The sequence below is a fragment of the Rhinolophus sinicus genome, linkage group LG07, assembly GCF_036562045.2.
Source record: "Rhinolophus sinicus isolate RSC01 linkage group LG07, ASM3656204v1, whole genome shotgun sequence".
Taxonomy (NCBI): domain Eukaryota; kingdom Metazoa; phylum Chordata; class Mammalia; order Chiroptera; family Rhinolophidae; genus Rhinolophus; species Rhinolophus sinicus.
The window spans coordinates 82,681,364-82,703,457 of record NC_133757.1 but is presented as its reverse complement, the minus strand read 5'-3'; positions in this window follow the sequence as shown (position 1 = coordinate 82,703,457).

Genomic DNA, 22,094 nt, shown 5'->3' with positions numbered 1-22,094 from the left:
GGAAGCTTTATCACTTCCTTTTTTTTTTTTTTAATATTCTAACTCATCAAGGAAGTGTCCTTGGTCTAATTAAAATAAATATTTTAAGGCAAATTGCGGTTTATCAGAATATTTAAAGATCACCTTGTAAACCTTATGTTATTTAACTTAACTAATTCAAAGATAGTGTGGGATATTTTAGTATAGTACATGTTTATAATTTTTACTTTCTAAGTTTCTGCATCTTTGCAACTAAAAATTAAACCAATTTTTTTATAGTATCTATCTGGAATAATTATGACTTCTTGCAGCATGTGAAAAAATAGTAGTTTCCCCAACAACAGCCATTCACTATTATGCATCTATGATCAATCCATTCTTTTCTCATGACAGAAGGAAAGGCACACACTACAGTGACCTCAGAGGGAGGTAAGCACCACCACAGTTCATACACCTGACTCCTCTTCTTGCCTAGAGATAAATCTCTGCCAAGGTGAAGTAGGTAGGAAATAGGAAAGGGAGAAAAAGCCAGGAGAGACCCATTTTTCTTATCAATTCCATTAACAAAATACAAAGATTCAGAATCTGAAGTCAGGAGACAGTAAATCACTTCCCAGCAAGCTTCACGCTCACAGAAGCTCTATGAAAAATTACCATACAAGGACTCCTTTTACGTCACAAACACAGACTAGAGATAAGGGCAAGATTTCTTCTAACCCCTTGCTGAAAAATTAATGAGTGTTCAGATAATAAAGCCATCTTTTTCCCCCAAGCCAAATCAGGAAGTTATTTTCTTTCACACTAGGAGTGCACAATCAAACTGTAACCATATTTAAACTAAAGCTAGATGATTTCAATTCTGTAAATGTTTCAATAGTTTTTTGTGGTTTTTTTTGCCCCCTCAAAATGGAAATAGCTTATTCATACAATGCTTTGAAAGAACTGTTAAATAATAGACTTCAATTCTAACTAAGGATTAACATTTTTGGTCTTTATTTGAAATATTATGGTTGTTACGGGAAGATCAGTGATGCTTAGCATTGGAGAGTTAATAGGCCTAGATTTCTTAGGAAACTATATAAAATAAATGAGATCAAATGACAGTTAAAGAATGTTAAGAAAATTTGAAGATAATCTTATTGTCTGCATAGCAATTTTCCCAGGAAGTAGGGAAATTCGTTATTTTGAAATGGTTCAGAGGGGAAAAAAAATGTAATATGCATTTTCAAACCTAAAACTCTGATCTGTGTAAGTATGACTCAGAAACCACTTGATATTCTAACTATAATCAAACTTGTATTATATTATAATGTTGTTTACTCTTTCTGTAATATCCATTCCTTATTGTCTGTCTACTCCATGGAACATTCCTAGTTTAGATATTTTAAATACTACACTGCTCATGACTATGGAGATATTTATATATATTTAATCTTTATTAAAAAACATTTTTAAAGAAATTATGTTCTAATTTGTCTAGTCATGTGAAGTCTAAGTCTAGATTCTTTAAAGGAAATGTTATTCAGGTGAGCAGATTCTCCTCTTGGCACCAGAGGTGGGCACACCATCCCTGGGTCACAGTAATTGTTTCAGGGGTAGGAATGAGATTAGGTCAAGGAAAAAAATAATTCTTTGTTCCTTGGCTACTTTTATAAGGAGTCCTCTCTTTTTGATCAAAAATAGGATCAGAAAGAGAAATCTAGACCTGATGCCAATATCTTCACCAAAATTCAGCTGTACTTGAAGCCAGAATACTCATGGACTCTTCAGTTTATCTAAGTCAATATGAGCTATATTTGTGTAAGCAAGATTGATTTGGGTTTTTGTCTCTTATAAATGCAAATTATTATCTAATATAAGAGGAGTTAAACTTAAGTGTGGATTTCCAGGAACATCAGCTGAAAAATAAAGAAAGATAATTTTCCTGATTAGTTTTGATTTAAAATTCCTTCCCACCAAGCTTTCTTAGTTAAATCATCATTATACCAGATAAGGATTTTTAAACCTTTAGTTACCCAATTATCACTCCTGTTAGGCATCATCTATATTTCCAAATAGAAAATGCCATTGTACCTCATATATTTTGGTAAAAATAACTTCTTTTGTAGAAGACTTTTGTTTTGTTTATTTGTTTTATTGAAGTATAATTGACATACACCATTACATTAGTTTTAAGTGTACACTATAATTATTCAACATTTGCATACATTGCAAAATTATCACCATAATGAGTCTAGTTACCATCAATCCCCATACAAAGTTACAGATTTTTTTCTCTTGTTAAGAACTTTTAAAATTTACTTTCTTAGCAACTTTGCAATATATTATTATTGATTATAGTCACCATGTTGTACATTAAACTCCCATGACTTATTTATTTTATATCTGGAAGTTTGTAGCTCTTGTTCCCTTTCATCCCTATCACCATCCACCAACTCTTCTCCCCTCTGGCAATCACCAATCTGTTCTTTGTATCTATGAGTTTTGTTTTATTTTATTTTGTTTGTTCATGTGTTTGTTTGTTTAGATTCCACATATAAATGAAATCAGACAATATTTCTCTTTCTCTGTCTGATTTATTTCGTTTACCACAATTCCCCCAAGATTTATCCATGTTGCAAATGTCAAGATTTCATTCTTTTTTATGGCTAAATAGTATTACACTGTACCACATCTGCTTCATCTATTCATTCATAGATGCACGTTTAGGCTGTTTTTCTATCTTGGCTAGTGTAAATAATGCTGCAGTGAACATGGGTGTGCATATATCTTTTCAAATTAATTTTTTGTTTTCTTCAGGTAAATACACAAGTGGAATTACTGGATCATATGGTAGTTCTATTTTTTTTTTAATTTTTTAAGGAAATTCTATAATGTTTGCCATAGTGGCTACACCAATTTATATTCCCTCCAAGAGTGCACAAAAGTTAATTTTTTTGCACATCCTTGCCAACACTTGTTATTTCTTATTTTTTTAGATAATAGACATTCTGACAAGTTCATACATTCTGCTGAGTTCAGTGAGCATTTTTATGAGCATTAGTTTGAACTCTTTATCAGGTAAATTATTTATCTAAGTTTCATTAAGGTTTTTTTCCTGTGGTTATATCTTGTTTTTGGTGTTTTTTTTCAATCGAAGCATTTTTTTTTTCTGCTTGTCCTCTTTGTTTGTTTCTATGTATTTACATGAAATGGTTATGTCGCCTAGTCTTGAAGGAGTGGCCCTATCCTGACATTGCCCTTTTATTCTTTATTTTGAAGTATAGCTCTTCAGCTAATTCTCAGCTTTTCAAAAGAATTGTTCAATATCTGTAAGTCCAGCTATCGATTCATTGTGGCCCTGGGAGGAGATGTGTTCAGGATCTTCCTACGCATCCTTCCCAAGAACAGCTTCTGACTTCGGGAGAAAAGCAAGAAATCTGGCCCTGAAAGATAATCGCTGTGCTTGCCCATCTTGGTCTTTATGTAAATGCACTCTTTTTAAAAGCAGCATATAAAAGTTGTATACCTATCTAATTCCTTTCATCAAAAATATTCCCAAGCATTCTTCTCAGATAGCGATAAAGGAAGATGATGAACACATATCTTCTCTAACCTTCTGTCAGTGTTTTTGCCAAGGTATGTGAAATATGGCTGATTTACAGTGTATCAATAAAGAGTGTAAACAACCATCAGACATTTCATGTTTAGGGTGGTTGGAGGAGTTTGTTATAAAAATATAACACAGTCCATTGATTGATTGTCTAATATTCACTTAGTACCAATATAAGCTTGGCTATATGTTTTATTACTAAGCTTAGAGCTATCTATGTTACTCTTGAGCAGAACATATCCTATTTATACTGCTTCTACTCCCTTGGAAAAGAGTACACTATCTAGATTAAAAGTATTCTTATTCTTACAATAGTTGTTAATTTCAGTGATCAAATGCAGCACATAGCACCTTGCTATTGTTAGGATAAAGTTAAAATAAACATATGGATAATAATCTCTTATTGCACCCTCAAGCAGATCTGTGCAGACAATCTTTAGGCAGTATATCTGGAAAGAATTAAGTACTTTTGTTGAGTAAAAATATTTAGACAGTGTCAACAGTAATGGGAAGTCAAGCTGCATATATTTAGAAGGACAAAAAAAAGGTAGATTACTATGTACCAATTTGTGTTCTAGGTGCTTCTGCATATAATTATTATTTCTTATTCTGCAATTCATGGAAAGGGGAAAGGGTTTAAAAGGGATACTAGAAAAAATAAAGAAAAGAAAAAGAAAAGAAAGGAAAGAGAAAGAGAGAGAAGAAAGAGAGAGAGAGAGAGAGAGAGAGAGAGAAAGGGAAGGGAAGGGAAGGGAAGGGGAGGAAGGAAGGAAGGAAGGAAGGAAGGAAGGAAGGAAGGAAGGAAGGAAAGAAAGAAAAGAATCACAGAGAATGTGATCAGATGTTTCTAGATTGGCCAATCTTCCTAGAATTTTTCTTGCTATGCATTGTTGTGGCATCAGAGTGAACTGACTTTTGAAAATGTTGAGAGTAAAGACGGAATAAATTACTTAGATGTAAACATATGTATATACAAAAAAGATTCTATCGATGGAGATGTGAGGTCATAAGAATGAGGTTTGTAAGAGTCATGGACAGTCCATGTGTATGGTTTGGGGGGGGAAAATGAGACTTATTAAGGCATTAATACTATGTTTATACAGCCTGGTTTTTCAGTCAGGATTCAGTCAAAGAAGCAGAATCACTGTGGATGTTATTGGATAAGGGATTTACTGTACTAATTTGACTTTTTATATTTGCTGATGGAGCTTGGATAGCAAAAGCCGAAATGGGGAATTAGAGAAACAAAGAAGTCACTGATTGGTCAGTCTCAAAAGCCAAGCACCTTTACCTGTAAATGTGGGCCTGAGAAGACTAAACTCTTGATGAGATCTACGTGAGGATGCTGCCTCTGAGTAGCTGTCATGTCTGCCTCTCAGTTCAGCATATGGGGTGGGCTTGGGCCTATATTGTTTACCAAGTTCAGGAGTCGGAAAGAAGAGCTAAGGAGATCAAAGAGGGTTTGGAACTCATGGGTATGTGACAATCTTCAGTAATGGCTCCTGCTGCATTCCGGTTTTCCAAATTTCATGCATATTTCTCTTTTTGCCAACCCTTACCTAGAACCACACGGAAAGGAATTCTGGAAAACATAGTTCCAGCGTAACCAAATCAACAGTAAACATAACATGACCAAGGTTTTGGTCCCTTAGAATACCAAGTTGTCTAAAACCAGCCTTCAGAGGAGGAAATCAACCAAAGAGAGTGTCCAACCTTGAGAAATGTGTGCAGTATGTCACATGTTCAGTAGAAAAGGTATGTAACATTTTAACTTGACTAAATACAACCAAGTTTGGCCAAAATCTATATTTATATAGGTACGGCTTTTGATTGTGACTATAAAAGGGTGGCCCATAAAAACTGACTCCAGTATAGAAAAGTGCATAACCTGACAAAAGCAAATTACAAATGATTAAGTACAAGCTGTTTTCAGAACTGTTTTCAGAAGATAGAGTGTTTTGCACTTAGCAGTGAAACATAAATAATGAATAAACAAATGCAAGGAAATTGAGATAGATGAAAGATACAACCAGTAATAATAGCAGCAGGAACTAAAGACAAGTAGCAGCCATTACAGTTTAAAGAAATTAGTGCATAGGGAAGCTGAAAGGTCCTGGGACTGATGTACTTTTAAATATTAAAAGAGAAAATCACTGACTTGGAAGGACAATACAGATTCCAAGGGCACAATGATGAAACAGAAAACTGGGACAGAGCAGGACACTGCCTCTAGCTACATTTTGCTAAAGCACTTTAACAGTTCTTGATAAAGAGAAATGAGCAACTAAAGAAGAGGGCTATAAAAAGATCATAAAATAAATTATAGACAGATAGATAGATGTTACCTTTAAGTTAACTTATGATCATTTTCTCACGGTGGTATTACAGATCATTTCATAATTTGCATTTAATTATTAAGCACAATATGAAGTAATCCATTTCTTGTTAAAGTAGAAATTATCCAAGTGGAATGAACTAGCCATTTGGAAATAACCTTGTAATTATTGGTGATTGCTGGACAACTGATACTGTGACACAGTTTATTGAGCTGACTCTTAAACACCGACTGGCCTTTTGTGGCCAGTCTTATTGGTGCTGGAATCAATTGAAAGTTGTTATGCATTTCTGACTCTTTATCCCCATCCCACCCACAGACACACTTTTATCACAGTGATTGGAAGGCTAAACATTACATTTGTCATTCCCCCTTGAAGCTAGAGTTCTCTGTCTATCTAAATTTTATGCATAAAAACACTCTCATGGGATTTGAAAGAAAGTTTAGCTTAGACCGTTGTCTTCTTACACTTTTGATGCCTGGCAAGCAAGAACTGACATATATAAATATTTGTAATTGATTCCATATTTTTTGTCTTTATAAGTTTAGCTATCAGTGTTCTAGATGTGAGGCAAACAGAGAATGCAGTGATGATAGCCATACTAAAAGATTCCTTATATCCTGTGTCTCCAGCCCTTCAACCAGTCTTGTAACACAAAATGTCCTCTATTAAATTATTCTTGGTTGAGATTCCTGAAGTAGACTCTTGCACTTTCTTACATTGTGCCCTGAAAGAAAAACAAGTGCCTCTTACAATCATTACTCGATTACATGTATACTGGAATCCTAATTAAATACAACAGAAGACACTGAATTATAAAGTTCTAATACAATATTCACTTGATTGAGAAAAGAAAATATTCCCCCGTTGGATTGTGAGATAGTGGCTGTACAGTAGTACATTTTAAATGTCAAAGTAACCTGAGCACATGGACTGTAGGGCTTCCGTACACTTTTGTGTGATCTCGCCTCAATTGTCCCAAATCATCTGCACTTAGAAATAAGATGAGGCGTGTGCAAACATATTGGAACACTCCTAAGCAGCCATTATGAGTCACTGTCAATTATTATGTTTGAAATTATGTAAAAGTAACGTGATAGTACTTCTTACCCCCCCCCAAAATAGATATTTTGACTGCAATTTTAAAAGAGGAGACAAATAGGGAAAGTTTTTAAATCAATCAGTTATTTGTGAATAACTGATTTATTTGTATTTTTTATCACTACAATGTTTCATTTGTGCTTAATATTAATAACTTACTCCTTCGATACTGTTGATAAACTTATTTCACTCAGAGTATGGTATCCATACTTGGTTTATTCCGTAGCATTTCTCAGTTTATTTGTTTCTGACTTTATTGATACATTTACCTTTGTCATCAAAGCTTTTCAACTTTTTGGACCATGTCCCACAGTTAAAAAAAACATTATTTTGCAATCTAGTATACACACACATTTTCAAGTAACAATGCATACCCTTTCTACATGAAACATACCCTACAATTTTATTTTATTTTTTCCTGTTTTTATTTTTTTGTTTATTTTGTTCTGTACATTACATATATAAGTAGATCATATGGTATTTCTTTTTCTCTGTCTGACCAATTTCACTTAGCATGATACCCTCTAGGTCCATCCATGGTGTTGCAAATGGTAATATTTCATTCTGTGTTATGGCTAAGTAATATTCCATTGTACACCGTCTTTATGCAATCATATATTGATGGGCACTTAGGTTCCTTCCATATCTTGTCTATTGCAAGAAACACTGCAGTGAACACAGGGGTACACATATCTTTTTTGAAATAATGTTTTAGAATTCTTTGGATAAATACCCAGAAGTGGAATTGCTGGGTCATGAGGTAGTTCTGTTTTTTCAGTTTTTTGAGGAAACTCCAAACTGTTTTTCTTAATGGTTGCACCAATCTGCAATCCCACCAACAGCGCGCAAGGGTTCCCTTTGCTCCACATCCTCACCGACATTTGTTGTTTGTTGATTTATTGATGATGGCCATTCTGTCAGGTGCGAGGTGCTCCTCATTGTAGTTTTAATTTTGCACTTCTCTGATGACTAGTGATGTTGAGCATTTTTTCATACGTCTATTGGCCATCTGTATGTCCCATTTGAGAAACGTCTATATAGGTCCTCTGCCTTTTTTTCAATTGGGTTGTTTTTTCTTTTGTTGTTGAGTTGTATGAGTCCTTTATAAATTTATCAGATGTATCAATGGTGGATAAATATATTCTGCCATTCAGTAGGTTATGTTTTCATTTTGTTGATGGTTTCCTTTGCTGTGTAAAAAAGCTTTTTAGTTTGATGTAGTCCCATTTGTTTATTTTTTCTTTTGTTTCCCTTGCTCCAGGAGATATATCAAAAAGAAAAAAAAAAATTATTACCAAGAGCAACGTCAGAGAGTTAATGGCTATGTTTCCTTCTAGGAGTTTTATGGTTTCAGGACTTACATTAAAATCTTTAATCTATTTTGCGTTTATTCTTATATAATATATGAAGTAAGAAGATGTTCCAGTTTCTTTTCTTTTCGTTCTTTTTCTTTTTTTCTTTTTTTTTGCATATATCTGTCCAGTTTTTCCAACACCATTTATTGAATGTACTGTAACTGCCCCATTTATATTCTTGCCTCTTTTGTCATAGATCAAGTGACCATATAGCTGTGGGTTTACTTCTGGGCTCTATTCTGTTGCATTGATCATATGTCTGCTTTTATGCCAGTGCCATGCTGCTTTGATTGCTATAGGCTTGTAGTGTACTTGGATATCAGGTAGTGTGATACCTCCAATTTGATACTTCTTCCTCAAGATTTCTGTAAATTTTTGGGGTCTCTTGTGGTTTCATATAAATTTGAGAATATTTGTTCTAGTTCTGTTATAAATTCCATTGGTATTTTGATAGAGATTGTGTAGGAGCCTGACTCAGAGAAACCATGCTATCCGGCAGCACATGACCTAATTCCTGGAACAGTCAGTTTGCCCTTAGAAGGTCACGTCTCTGATAAGTAAAGCCCCTTCCTCATTCCGCTCTCTCCTTCCTCATTCACTCCCCGCCCAGTTTACCCTAATCCATATAATCTTGTAGCTGCAATAAAAAATTTGAGGCTTGATCAGAACTTTGTCTTGCCTCCATTTCTTCGCGCCTCCTATTTTCTCTTTTCAGGGTGTCTCCCTTCGGTCCCTGTTGAATGCCCCGCTGGTCGGGGCATTTCTGGCATAACGTGGGGCCTGAAGATCCCAGACCCCTTGAAAAACTGTCTGCCTTAAGTCCGGCCGGACGTGTTGCTGAGTCTCCGCGCGATTTTACCGCGCGAGCCTGACTCGTTTCCTGATCTCTGCGGATACAAGCCGATCCGTGAGCCTGATCTGATAGAGGTAAGCAGACAGACGAAAATAGATGTTTTGGGATGAATTTAGATGTAATATTACCCCTCGGTCGAATGAATGTGTGAATGAGTGATAGTTCCACGACTTCTCGTCACGGAGCTTGCTTGGGCCCTAATCTGAGGTTCCGGTTCTGTCATACGGCATAACGGCGACTGGACTCCGGTCCACCAGTTCGGGGGTTTATACCGAAGCGCCTTAGCTAAGACAGATTTAGTCCCGCGAGGGTCACGGCCAGATGGGCATCTGATTGTTTTGCTTGTTGATTGAAGGGCCGAGAAGGGGACCATGGGTCAGACATTAAGTTCTCATGAACTGTTCATTTCTGGGTTAAAGAGTTCCCTCAAGGTGCGTGGAATTAAGGCTAGAAAAAAGGATCTCCGTGAATTTTTCGAGTTTCTGACAGATATTTGTCCCTGGTTCCCCCAAGAAGGAACGATTGATATTAGAATTTGGAAGCGCGTCGGCGATGCGTTCCAAGATTTTTATAAAGCCTTTGGGCCTGAAAAGGTCCCCGTTTCTACTTTTACTTACTGGAATCTCATAAATGACGTCCTCAGGGTTCACTCCCATGACCCGGATGTTAGAGAAGTTATAAAAAAGGGGGAGAGCCTCTTAAAGGAATCGTCCCGTCCCCCGTCAGAAAATGACTCCGTGTCTATAGATATCCCTATTACTGACCCTAAGCCCAAGCCCTGTCTCGAGGAAGGCCCTACCCAAAATTCGGCTGAACCCCCTAGTCATCCCTCATTAAGACTTTATCCCTGCCTTAAAAACCTTCCCCAAGATTCAGACACAACCCGCCCTCCCGAGGACCAGGCTACCCTTGAGGATGCGGCCGCTCATTACCATCAGAAGGACCCCTCTGTATCGTCTCCTCCACCCTTCCGGCCACCTCCTTATATCATCCCTCAACACCCTCCATTCCTCGCTCCCATCGTCCACGGTCCCACTTCTACTATTCCTCACTCCAATCCCCCTACTCAAACAGCCACTTCCCTAACACAACAGATTGCCTCTCTTCGAGAGGCCCTCCAGGAAAAACGCCAACACATTAGTCTTCTCAAAGAACTCCGTGCCCTTGAGGCTGAACTCGCTGCACTCTCTGGGCTGCCCTTTTCCCCCCGTCTACCCCTAAAACGAGCTCCTAAACAAAACCTGTCCTCGCCTTTCCGGTCACTCGCAGACAGGCTGCAGAGGTAGGTCCCGATACTCAGACCCCTGAGGACCCCCAAGAGGAGGATACCGCGGAGGAGTCTGATAATGAGGCTGAGGAACAAGATAACCCCCCCTCAGAGGAAGAAACGGAACCCCCAAGAGACAGACAGCGCTACCGCCCTTTAAACATTAAATATTTAAAAGACTTAAAGGCTGCGGTCCACACATATGGCCCTGTGGCTCCCTTCACGGTAGCCTTGCTGGAAAGCCTCACCGACCGTTGGCTAACGCCAAATGATTGGTTCACTTTAGCTTACGCCACCCTGTCTGGCGGTGATTTTGTTTTATGGCGCACAGAGTATGCGGAAAACGCACGAAAAATGGCTGAACGAAATACTCAGAGCCAGTCCTCCCGCTCCTGGACTAGAGATCGCCTTCTCGGCCGACCGCCCTATAACACCAATGAGACTCAGGCCGCCTTCCCCCCAGGCTTATTAGCTCAAGTCCAAAATGCCGGCCTCAAGGCCTGGCGTAAACTCCCACCCAAAGGGCCCGCCAGCACCTCCTTGGCCAAAATCCATCAAGGGCCTGACGAATCCTATTGCGATTTCATCAGCCGCCTAACTGAGGCTGCCGTGCGCTTAATTGGAAAAGAAGAGTCAGATAGCGCCTTTATTAAACATCTTGCATTTGAAAATGCCAATGCCACATGCCAAAACGCCATCCGCCCCCATCGCAATGGCTCCCTCTCAGACTATATTAAACTTTGTTCTGGTGTCGGGGCGTCTCACGCCATCGGTCTAGCCATTGGAGCCGCACTAAAAGCTTCACACAGGACAATCAAAAATCCTGTTACAATTGTAAACAGCCTGGTCATTTTGTCCGGGAATGCCCTATAGACAAACAGCCCCGTCAGCCACCTTCCACTATCTGTCCTCGCTGTAAACGCGGCAAACATTGGGCTAGAGACTGTCACTCCAAGGTAGATGCTATGGGTAACCCAATTCCCCCAGGTCGGAAACCCCAACGGGCCAGCCCCTGGCCCCAAGTCCCCAGAACAAACCAGGGGCAATACGGTTTGTTCCTCAGTCCCAGTCTCCATTACCTCCCTTTGCAGAGCCACCCCAGGCAGTGCAGGATTGGACCTCTTGTCCCCCACCCCAGCATTATTAACCCCTGATCAAGGCATACAACTCCTCCCTACCAATGCCCATGGGCCTCTACCACCCAATACCTTCGGCTAGTCCTTGGGCGGTAGTTCAGCTCTAGCGGGGATTAATATTATCCCGGGAGTAATTGACCAAGATTACACGGGGATCATTACTCTCCTGGCCTCAGCGCCTAACGGGCCGGTTACTATTCAACAAGGCCAGAGAATAGCTCAACTTATTTTACTTCCCTTAGATTCCTCCACTAAGTCTAACCTCCCTCACCCCAGACTACACTCTGCCTTTGGGGCCTCGGATACCTACTGGATACAACAAATTACCCCTGACAGACCCCTACTCACTCTAAAATTAGACAATAAACCCTTTGAAGGACTCATTGACACTGGGGCTGACGCTACGGTCATCGCCTCTCACTTCTGGCCTGCCTCGTGGCCTACCACTGTTGCCTCCACCCATCTAAAGGGCATTGGTCAGTCTACTAACCCTAGACAGAGTACAAAACTTCTCACTTGGGCAGACAGTGAAGGTAACACCGGCCACATCCAACCTTATATCATCCCAGGGCTGCCCGTTAACCTCTGGGGACGCGATATACTTTCCCAGTTAAAGCTTATCATGTGTAGCCCCAATGAAGTAGTCACACAACAAATGCTCAACCAAGGCTTTGTCCCAGGACAGGGGCTTGGAAAGTCGGGACAAGGCATCAAACATCCCATAACTGTTATAACCAACAATAATCGGACAGGTCTGGGACATCCCGACCAAAATTTCTCCTAGCGGCCATTGACTTCCCTGTACCCCATGCAGACAAAATAAGATGGAAATCGGATGAGCCTGTATGGGTAGACCAATGGCCACTTAATTCAGAAAAACTCACAGCCGCCACACAGTTAGTACAGGAACAACTGGCGGCCGGCCATCTTGAGCCTACTACCTCCCCGTGGAACACTCCTATATTTGTTATTAAAAAAAAGAGTGGAGCCTGGAGACTTCTCCAAGACCTCCGTGAAATTAATAAAACTATGTTTGCCATGGGGGCCCTTCAACCTGGCCTCCCCTCCCCTGTTGCCATACCAGCCAATCACGCCAAAATTATTATTGATCTAAAAGACTGCTTTTTCACCATTCCCCTCCATCCCCAAGACAAAGAGAGATTTGCCTTTAGTCTCCCAGTCATTAATTTCAAAGGACCCATGCCTCGCTATCAATGGAAGGTCCTTCCACAAGGCATGGCCAATAGCCCTACACTTTGCCAAAAATTTGTGGCCCAAGCAGTTGACCCTCTTCGTACTCGGTGGCCCTCTATTTACATCATCCATTACATGGATGACATCCTTTTGGCCGGGCCATCCTCCGAAAAGGTTCTCCAATGCTGCCTGGAACTTACTAAAAATCTTGCCCAATTTGGTCTCCAAATCGCTCCTAACAAGATTCAAATACAAGATCCCTACTATTATCTTGGCTTCGAGCTCAATTCCAATCTTATTACCACTCAAAAGATTGTGCTAAAAACATCCCATCTCCGTACGCTCAATGATTTTCAAAAATTCTTGGGAGACATTAACTGGCTCCGGCCATATCTCAGGCTCACTACAGGACAGTTAAAACCATTATTTGATATCTTACAGGGAGATCCTAATCCTCTCTCTCCGCGTTCGCTTAGTCCAGAAGCTCACCAATCCCTTCAAATAATACAATTAGCCATTGAACAGCAACAGATTAAACACATATCTTACCACCAACCCTTTTCTCTTATCATATGTGCCACCCCTCACTCTCCAACGGCGGTACTATGGCAAGAGGCCCCCCTATTGTGGATCCATTTACCCTCCTCGCCAGCCAAGGTTCTTACTCCCTATTCCACATTAACAGCCAACATCATCCAAATAGGGAGAGAAAAAAGTCGACTATATTTTGGGAAGGACCCTAACCGGATTATCCTCCCTTATACTAAAGATCAAATTAATTGGCTCATGCAAAACGATGATAACTGGACAGTGGTACTTTCTTCCTTTCCGGGTACTATAGACAACCATTACCCTGCCAATAGATTGCTCCAATTTACACGAGTTCACCCATTTATTTTTCCAAAAATTACCAGTGCCAAGCCCCTATTAGCGGCTGCCTTAGTCTTCACTGACGGCTCCTCCAACGGTCAGGCTGCCTATGTTATCAATGGCCACACCTTTACAGTCCCCTCACCCTATCAATCTGCACAGCTAGTTGAACTGTTTGCTATCCTACAGGTTTTTATCCAACTCCCAGATACTCCATTTAACCTATATACAGACAGTGCTTATATCGCCTTCTCCCTCCCCCTTCTAGAGACTGTGCCCTACATCAAACCCTCCAGCAATGCAGTCCCTCTTTTCTGCCGTCTTCAACGGCTCATTACCTCAAGACATCACCCCTTCTTTGTCGGCCATTTACGGGCCCATTCCGACCTTCCTGGCCCACTGACTCAGGGTAACGCCCTTGCAGACGCCGGCACCCGGCTCGTCCTCCCCGTTCTCACCGACCCCCTAACCAAAGCTCAACAGTGTCACGCCCTCCATCATTTAAATGCCCGCACACTCCGCCTCATGTTCAAAATTACTAGGGATCAGGCCAGGGAAATAGTCAAGAGCTGCCCTGGATGTGTTACCCTTCTCCCAACACCCCACTTAGGGGTCAATCCTCGGGGAATTCTCGCCAATGAAATCTGGCAAATGGATGTTACCCATATCCCAGAGTTCGGGTCCCTCAAATATGCTCATGTCACCATCGATACTTACAGTGGGTTTATCTTCTCCAGCCTCCATACAGGAGAAGCTACAAAAAATGTTATTGCCCATGTCCTCCAGTGTCTAACTGGACTCGGAAAGCCCCAAAAAATAAAAACTGATAATGGCCCTGGGTACACTTCCCAGGCCTTTAAACAGTTTTGCGGCCAATTTCAGATTCAACATGTCACTGGTATCCCGTACAATCCCCAGGGACAAGGAATTGTTGAACGGGCTCATCAAACCTTAAAAAACACCTTAAATAAACTCAAAACATCCACTTCCTACCCCACTAAAGGTTCTCCTCGTAATATTCTAAATCACGTCCTGTTCGTCCTCAATTTTCTACAACTAGATGACCAGGGTAACTCCGCTGCAGACCGCCTTTGGCGTCAAAAAACAAAACATCAATACGCCAAGGTCATGTGGAGAGATCCCCTCACGGCAAAATGGAACGGGCCCGACCCAGTTCTCATCTGGGCGCGAGGATCTGCCTGCATATATGATACCCAGGAAAATAATCCCCGTTGGCTACCCGCTCGTCTGGTTAAAGCCATTAACCCCCCTATCACTAATCCATCACCACCAGGGACTTAATCCCTGAGATATTTCCTTTCTTTTTTTCTTCTACAGATGTTACACCCAATCATTCTCGCTGGATATCTACTCCTGGTGACTTCTTGCGTTTTGGCTGGCTTCGGACCTCCTCCCCCCAGAGATCAACTTTACCTGACCCTATATGGCAAACCGTGCGATTGTCCAGGCGGCTCCACACCCCATCTGTCCTCTTCCGACAGGAGCCTCTCCACGGTAGACTGTGGTACACAAACGGCCCACTTGGTCAATTCTAAATCCTCAATAGGGGGCTCCCAAGGAAAACCCAAGTGGCTATGTATTACAAAACCCACCCATATCCCCACTGTTAACGGCCGCCCTGGCCCCTGCCCAGCAGCCTGTAATAAGTCTAACTACCAAATCATTCACAGCTCCTGTTATGAAAATTCACAGTCTTGCCTTCTCGGCGACTCCCCCTATTTTACAGCCATTACAACCCAGAGCTGGACAGGCTCCTTTGGGGGAGAAAGTGACCCCCGTTATTCTACTGGGGTCCTCAAGATTGGCCAAGCCGGCTGCGGTTCAGCCACAATAGGGACCACGGTTTGCTGGCCTCAAACTCCCCCTATACATCTTTCTGACGGAGGAGGCCCCTCTGACCAAATAAAACAAAAACAGGTCAGACAACGCTTAGAAGTCCTCGCAGCTGCCCAAAATACATTCCTCTCTCATCACCCTTTAATTCGCCAAAAACATAAACCCACTGATCTAGACCATAACACCATGTCCCTCATAGAGTCCACACTAAAAACCTTAAACATCACCAATCCTGCCTTGGCCAAGGATTGCTGGCTCTGCATGGCTCTAGGTAAGCCTATGCCTCTTGCCCTCCCCGCTAACCTATCTCAACCCTTATACAACTCCTCTAATTGTTCTATATCACCCCCTTTTTCTACTCAGCCTATGGGTTATACCTACAGTTACTGCTTATTCTCCAACACTACAAGCCCCCCCCCCCCCAATGCCCTTGATGTAGGCTTCTTCCCCTTAAACTGCACCGCTATTGTTAATTCCACTGCTCCTGCCTGCCCCGCTCCTAATCATGTTTTCATCTGCGGCAACGGCCTGGCCTTCACGGCCCTCCCCACCAATTGGACTGGCCTCTGTGCGCTGGCTTTTCTCTTACCAGATATAGATATTCTACCCGGAGATCAGTCACTTCCTATACCAGCCCTTGATCTTTTCCCTGGACGACAGAAACGGGCCCTCGCATTTATTCCCCTTATGGCAGGACTAGGTATAACCGCCGCTATGGCCACAGGTGCTGCCGGGGTAGGAGTGTCCGTAGACACTTATCAACGGCTCTCTCTCCAACTTATTGATGATGTTACCACACTATCAGATACTATTAATGACCTTCAAGACCAGGTCGATTCCTTAGCAGAAGTAGTACTCCAAAACAGACGAGGGCTTGATCTTCTAACAGCGGAACAAGGGGGGATCTGTTTAGCTTTACAGGAACGATGCTGCTTCTATGCCAACAAATCCGGCATAGTGCGAGACAAGGTCAAGAGACTCCAAGAAGATCTTCTTCAATGCAAAAAACAACTTCTTGACAACCCCTTTCTAACCAGTTTTAATGGTCTCTTGCCTGTCCTCCTCCCCATCCTTGGCCCCATTCTAGGATTACTCCTACTTGTCTCCCTCGGACCTTGGGCATTTAATAAACTGACAGGATTCATCAAACAACAAATAGATAACATTCTGGCCAAACCTATCCATATTCATTATCAACGCCTGGCCACGATGGACCATCCGGAAGGTAATTACAACCAGTTACAAACAGGCTCCAGCTATATAAACATATAGCAGACACGGTGGCTGAAAACGTGTCGGCCCTATCTAAAGGGCTTGAGCACCAGACAGCTGCAGCGACTGGGTACTGCAAGGGAGGGTCCCGATTGACCCAATTTCAGCTCTCCCTGAACTCATGTCCAGACTACATAGGGGTTGGTGCCTAAGTCAAAACAATTGCCTCACCCCTGGTCCAAAAAAGACACCAGAGGCTACGCCTTGCGCGTTATTCGGGCCGTCTGAGACCCCTGAGTTCCCGTCTTGGTTAAGGCTCACTCTCTTAAAAAGATAAAGAGAGAGGAGATGTAGGAGCCTGACTCAAAGAAACTATGCTATCCGGCAGCACATGACCTAATTCCTGGAACAGTCAGTTTGCCCTTAGAAGGTCACGTCTCTGATAAGTAAAGCCCCTTCCTCATTCCGCTCTCTCCTTCCTCATTCACTCCCCGCCCAGTTTACCCTAATCCATATAATCTTGTAGCTGCAATAAAAAATTTGAGGCTTGATCAGAACTTTGTCTTGCCTCCATTTCTTCGCGCCTCCTATTTTCTCTTTTCAGGGTGTCTCCCTTCGGTCCCTGTTGAATGCCCCGCTGGTCGGGGCAAGATTGCACTGACTCTATAGATTACTTTGGATAGTATGGAGATTTTCATTATGTCAATTCTGCCTATCCATGAGCACAATATATGCTTCCATTTATTTATATCTTCTTCAATTTCTTTCTTCAGTGTGTTACAATTTTCCGAGTACAGGATTTTTTACTGCTTGGTTAAATTTATTCCTAGTTAATTTGTTTTATTTTATTTTGTTTTGTTTTTTGCAGTTGTAAATGGGATTGTTTCATTTATTTCTCTTTCTGATAATTCATTATTGGTGTATAAAGATGCAACTGATTTCTGTGGCATTGCTCAGTTTAAATATATCTCAATTAAAGGCTCAGACTGTCCATATCCTGAGCAGTGTAGTCAATACACTGGCAATCTCATACACAACAGCTAATAGGCTCTGAAATTAGTCTTGCTGGTGACATGGTATTTAGTCTGCAGGAAAGCACTGGTTACCTGTAAGTCCTTTTCTCCTTCATCACTGCCCCTCCCACTGCCATGTTCCTATATCTATATAACTAGATTTCATCCTGCATTGATAACCTTGCTCTTGTATGCTAAAATTCTGGCATTACACCAAACAAAAGCAAGGTGGTTGGAGCCTTGACACTCAATCTTCCTTTTTCCATTCTCCCCAAAATTCTATTCCTTCATCAGTGGCACTATTCTAAACAGGTCGGTTCACTATTTTCTGCCTGATTATAAGCATTGCTTGTCATCTATTTTCTCACTGTACCGTATCTCACTCATCTTGATGGGCCTCCTCAGTTACCCAGGCCTGCCTCAACTGAGACAGTTACGCATGACCCCTTAGAAGCAGCAAAACTCTAAAGTGCCATATTTTTCTGCCAAACAACGGCCTCCTTAGTCAAGTTACCTCCATTAGTTCTTTAGCTATTTAATCTCATCTGTTTCAGTGTCTCTTTTTCCTCCTTCTGTTAATATTGCTCCGAAAGCTAATCTTTTCTCTCCTGGACATGATGAAAGCATTTCAGTTTTCCATTTCTTTCTTTTTTTTTTTAATTTATTGGGGTGACAATTGTTAGTAAAATTACATAGATTTCAGCTGTACAATTCTGTATTACATCATCTATAAATCCCATTGTGTGTTCAAGACCCAGAGTCAGTTCTCCTTCCATCACCATATATTTGATCCCCCTTACCCTCATCTCCCACCCCCTTACCCTCTGGTAGTTTTCCATTTCAATCACACTCCTTAGAGCTCATAAATCTTATACTCTTTGAGAGTAGGATAAGCAGTTTCCAAGCATATAAAATCTTACTGAGGCACGCTTTTCTGCATGTGTATCTTTTTTGTATGTTTTTTGTTTGTTTGTTTGGTTTCATTCTGAACAACTGGAAGTTTATACAAAGCTAAATAACTATCAATAGACAGTGTCAGACTATTTCATATGCTAGGAGTAAAATAAATATTGATTAAAAGGACTTCCAAGCTGCTCTACAGCACTCTTTATACTTGTCAATTTCTGAACATCTTCTTGAGCTGATATTTCAGTGAAAAAAAAAAAAAAAATAACAGCCTTTCCAGAAGTTTCACACAGATCAAAAACAAGTCATGAAGAAGTGTTAAGTATTCTCTTGTCTGTAACACCTACTGGCTCCACATATTTTTTTCTTTTGAAAGGAAAATCCCCTTATGATGTATCAATAATATAGAATACTTTTTTGTGTTTAAGGTATATTTTACATAGTAGGAATTAATTTGTTGATGCATCAATATAAATAAAAATTTTAAACAGGAAAACATTTAAGAGAAAAAAACACAATAAATCATTGCTTTTTTTTGTATATGAATGTCCATTATCAAATAAATATTTGTATAATTTAAAAATAATCCTGTTTAAATTCTCTTTTCTTGGTCTTCTTTTCATGTTTGTCAAACTTCAACAAATTAGGGAAATAATGTATAAGGTTGTATAGAGTCCTGAAATTCTATATAGTTCTATGAGATCTATATATAGATCAGTAAATATGCCTCAAAAGATAGTGTCTTGTAAAATGATAACTTGCTCTCATAATTGCATTCCATTTTAAAACAGTTTTTTTCTTAAAAATTAGTATAACATAAAATGCTCATAACTTTTCAATCAAATAAAACATATAATTATTTTTAAAGAAAGTAAAATTGTTTGAAAGTTGACATACTTCCAAAACGCTGAGGACACCTCAAATGTATTTTTTAATGGAAAATTTCCAAAAGTAATTGATCATTATAGTGTGTGGTGTGGAATGAAAATTAGATAGTCTTAAATATCTTAAGTTTACATCTGAATTCTACTTAGTTTAAACTTGAAGTTAAAATACATAAACCATATTTATTCCTTAATCTATTATTTATTACCATTATAACTAGGTCACTCAGGTATTTTATTCCTCTTTAGTTCATATCTAAGTGTCAAATAAGAAAATTCATTGTTAATATAACTATCTGTAGCTTGGATTCTACAGCAATCTAAAAATAAGTTTTAAGCAGCAAAGCAAAAACAAACAGGTAGGGCTGCATCTGCACAGCAAAGGAAACTATCAACCAAGTAAAAAGTCAACCTACTGAATGAGAGAGGATATTTGCAAATCATATAGCTAATAAGGGATCAATACACAAGTAACTCATAGAGTTCAATAACAACAATAAAAAAATCTGATTAAAAATGGATCTGGATAGACATTTTTCCAAATAAGTCATAAAGATGACCAGCAGGCATATGAAAAAATGCTCAACATCAGTAATCATCAGGGAAATGCAAATGAATGCTGCAATGAGATATCACCTCACACCTGTCAAAATGTCGATTATCAAAAAGACAAGACATAGCAAGTGTTGGAGAGGATATAAAGAAAAAGGAACCCTTGTATACTGTTGGTGGGAATGTAAATTTATGCAACCACTATGGAAAACAGTATGAAGATTCCTCAAAAATTTAAAAAGAATTATCACATATTCCAGCAATACACTTCTGTGTATTTATCTAAAGAAAACAAAAGCAGTAATTCAAAAAGATATATGCACCCCCATGGTCATTGCAGCATTACTTACAATAGTCAAGATATGGAAACAACTTAATTGTCCATCTTAGAATGAATGGATGAAGAAAATGTGAGATACATATATCTTCACAATGGAATATTATTTAGCCATAAAAAAGAAAAAACTTGCCATCTGTGACAACATAGGTGGAACTTGAGGGCCTTATGCTACATGAAATAATTCAGACAGAGAAAAACAAATATTGTATGATCTTACATGTGAAATCTAAAAGAGCAAACAAAGAAAAAAACAAAACCAAGTTCATGAATATAGAAAATAAACAGATGGGGGTTGCCTGAGGTGAAGGTTGGAGGGCAAAATGGGTGAAGGTGGTCAAAAGGTACACATTTGCAGTTACTAAATGAATGAGTCATGGGGGTGTAACATACAGCATGGTGATTATAGTTAATAATATTGAATTGCATATTTGAAAGTAGCTAGGAAAATGGATCTTGAGAATTCTCATAATAAGAAAAATATTTTGTAACTATGTGTGGTGACAGATGTTTGCTGGATTTATATTGGTGATCGTTTTGCAATATATACAAATTTTGATTCGTTACACTGTACACCTGAAACTTATATAATGTTATGTCAATTATACCAAAATGAAAAAAAATAGGCCATACGTTTGCACTCCCCCACCACCTTATCTGTACTTTTAGTTACCAAGTTTCTGGTTACCCACAATCAACTATGGTCTGAAAATGTTAAATGGAAAATTCCAGAAATAAACAATTCATAAGTTTTAAATTGTGTGCCATTCTGAGTAGTGGGATGAAATCTCACGCCATCGGGCTCAGTTCGGCCTGGGATGTGAATCATCCCTTTGTCCAGCGTATGCGCGCTGTGTACCTGCCCTGCTTCTTAGCAGCCATCTGGGTTATTAGATTGACTGTCCTGGTCGTGTAGCTTATGTTCAGGTAACCCGTATTTTACTTAATAATGGCTCTACAACACAAGAGTGGTGATACTAGCAATTGGGATATGTCAAAGGGATGTTGTACAGAAGAAAAAGTATTTGAGGTTCCTAAAATCTGTCATAAGAATGAATTTTCTGGAAATTGTGGACAAGAAAAAAAAAATTCTGGTTTTGCTGTTGCACCCCAAACTGCATAAGTTATGGCCACAATGTAAGTAAATACTCAGTTAAGATGGGGAAAATGAAACAAAACAAAACATTAATTTTTGAGTGCAAGACATGAACAGAAAATGTGTTCCAATTGATGGCAACATGTTGTGCCAGGAAGCAAGGGATCCCTGAAACGAGTGACACCAAACCATTTATTGCAAGTAAGGGATGGGTACGCAGATTTAGAATAGGTTTGGACTAAAAAGTGTAAAAACTACCTGAGAGAAAGAGAGAAACCACATTTACGTAAATTTTATTTCGTATATAGTTATAATTATTACATTATTGTTAACCTCTTACTGTGCCTAATTTATACATTAAATTTGATTAGAAGTGCGATGTATAGGAAAAAACATAGTCTATAGAAGGTTCAGTACTATCCGCCGTTTCAGGCATCCACAGGGAGTCCTCGTGAGTTTCCTCCATGAATAAGGGAGACTATTGTAAAAGCAGGATGCTGTACTGTTTGCACACCTTACAATAAGCATTTGTTTACGATACAATACATCAAGTG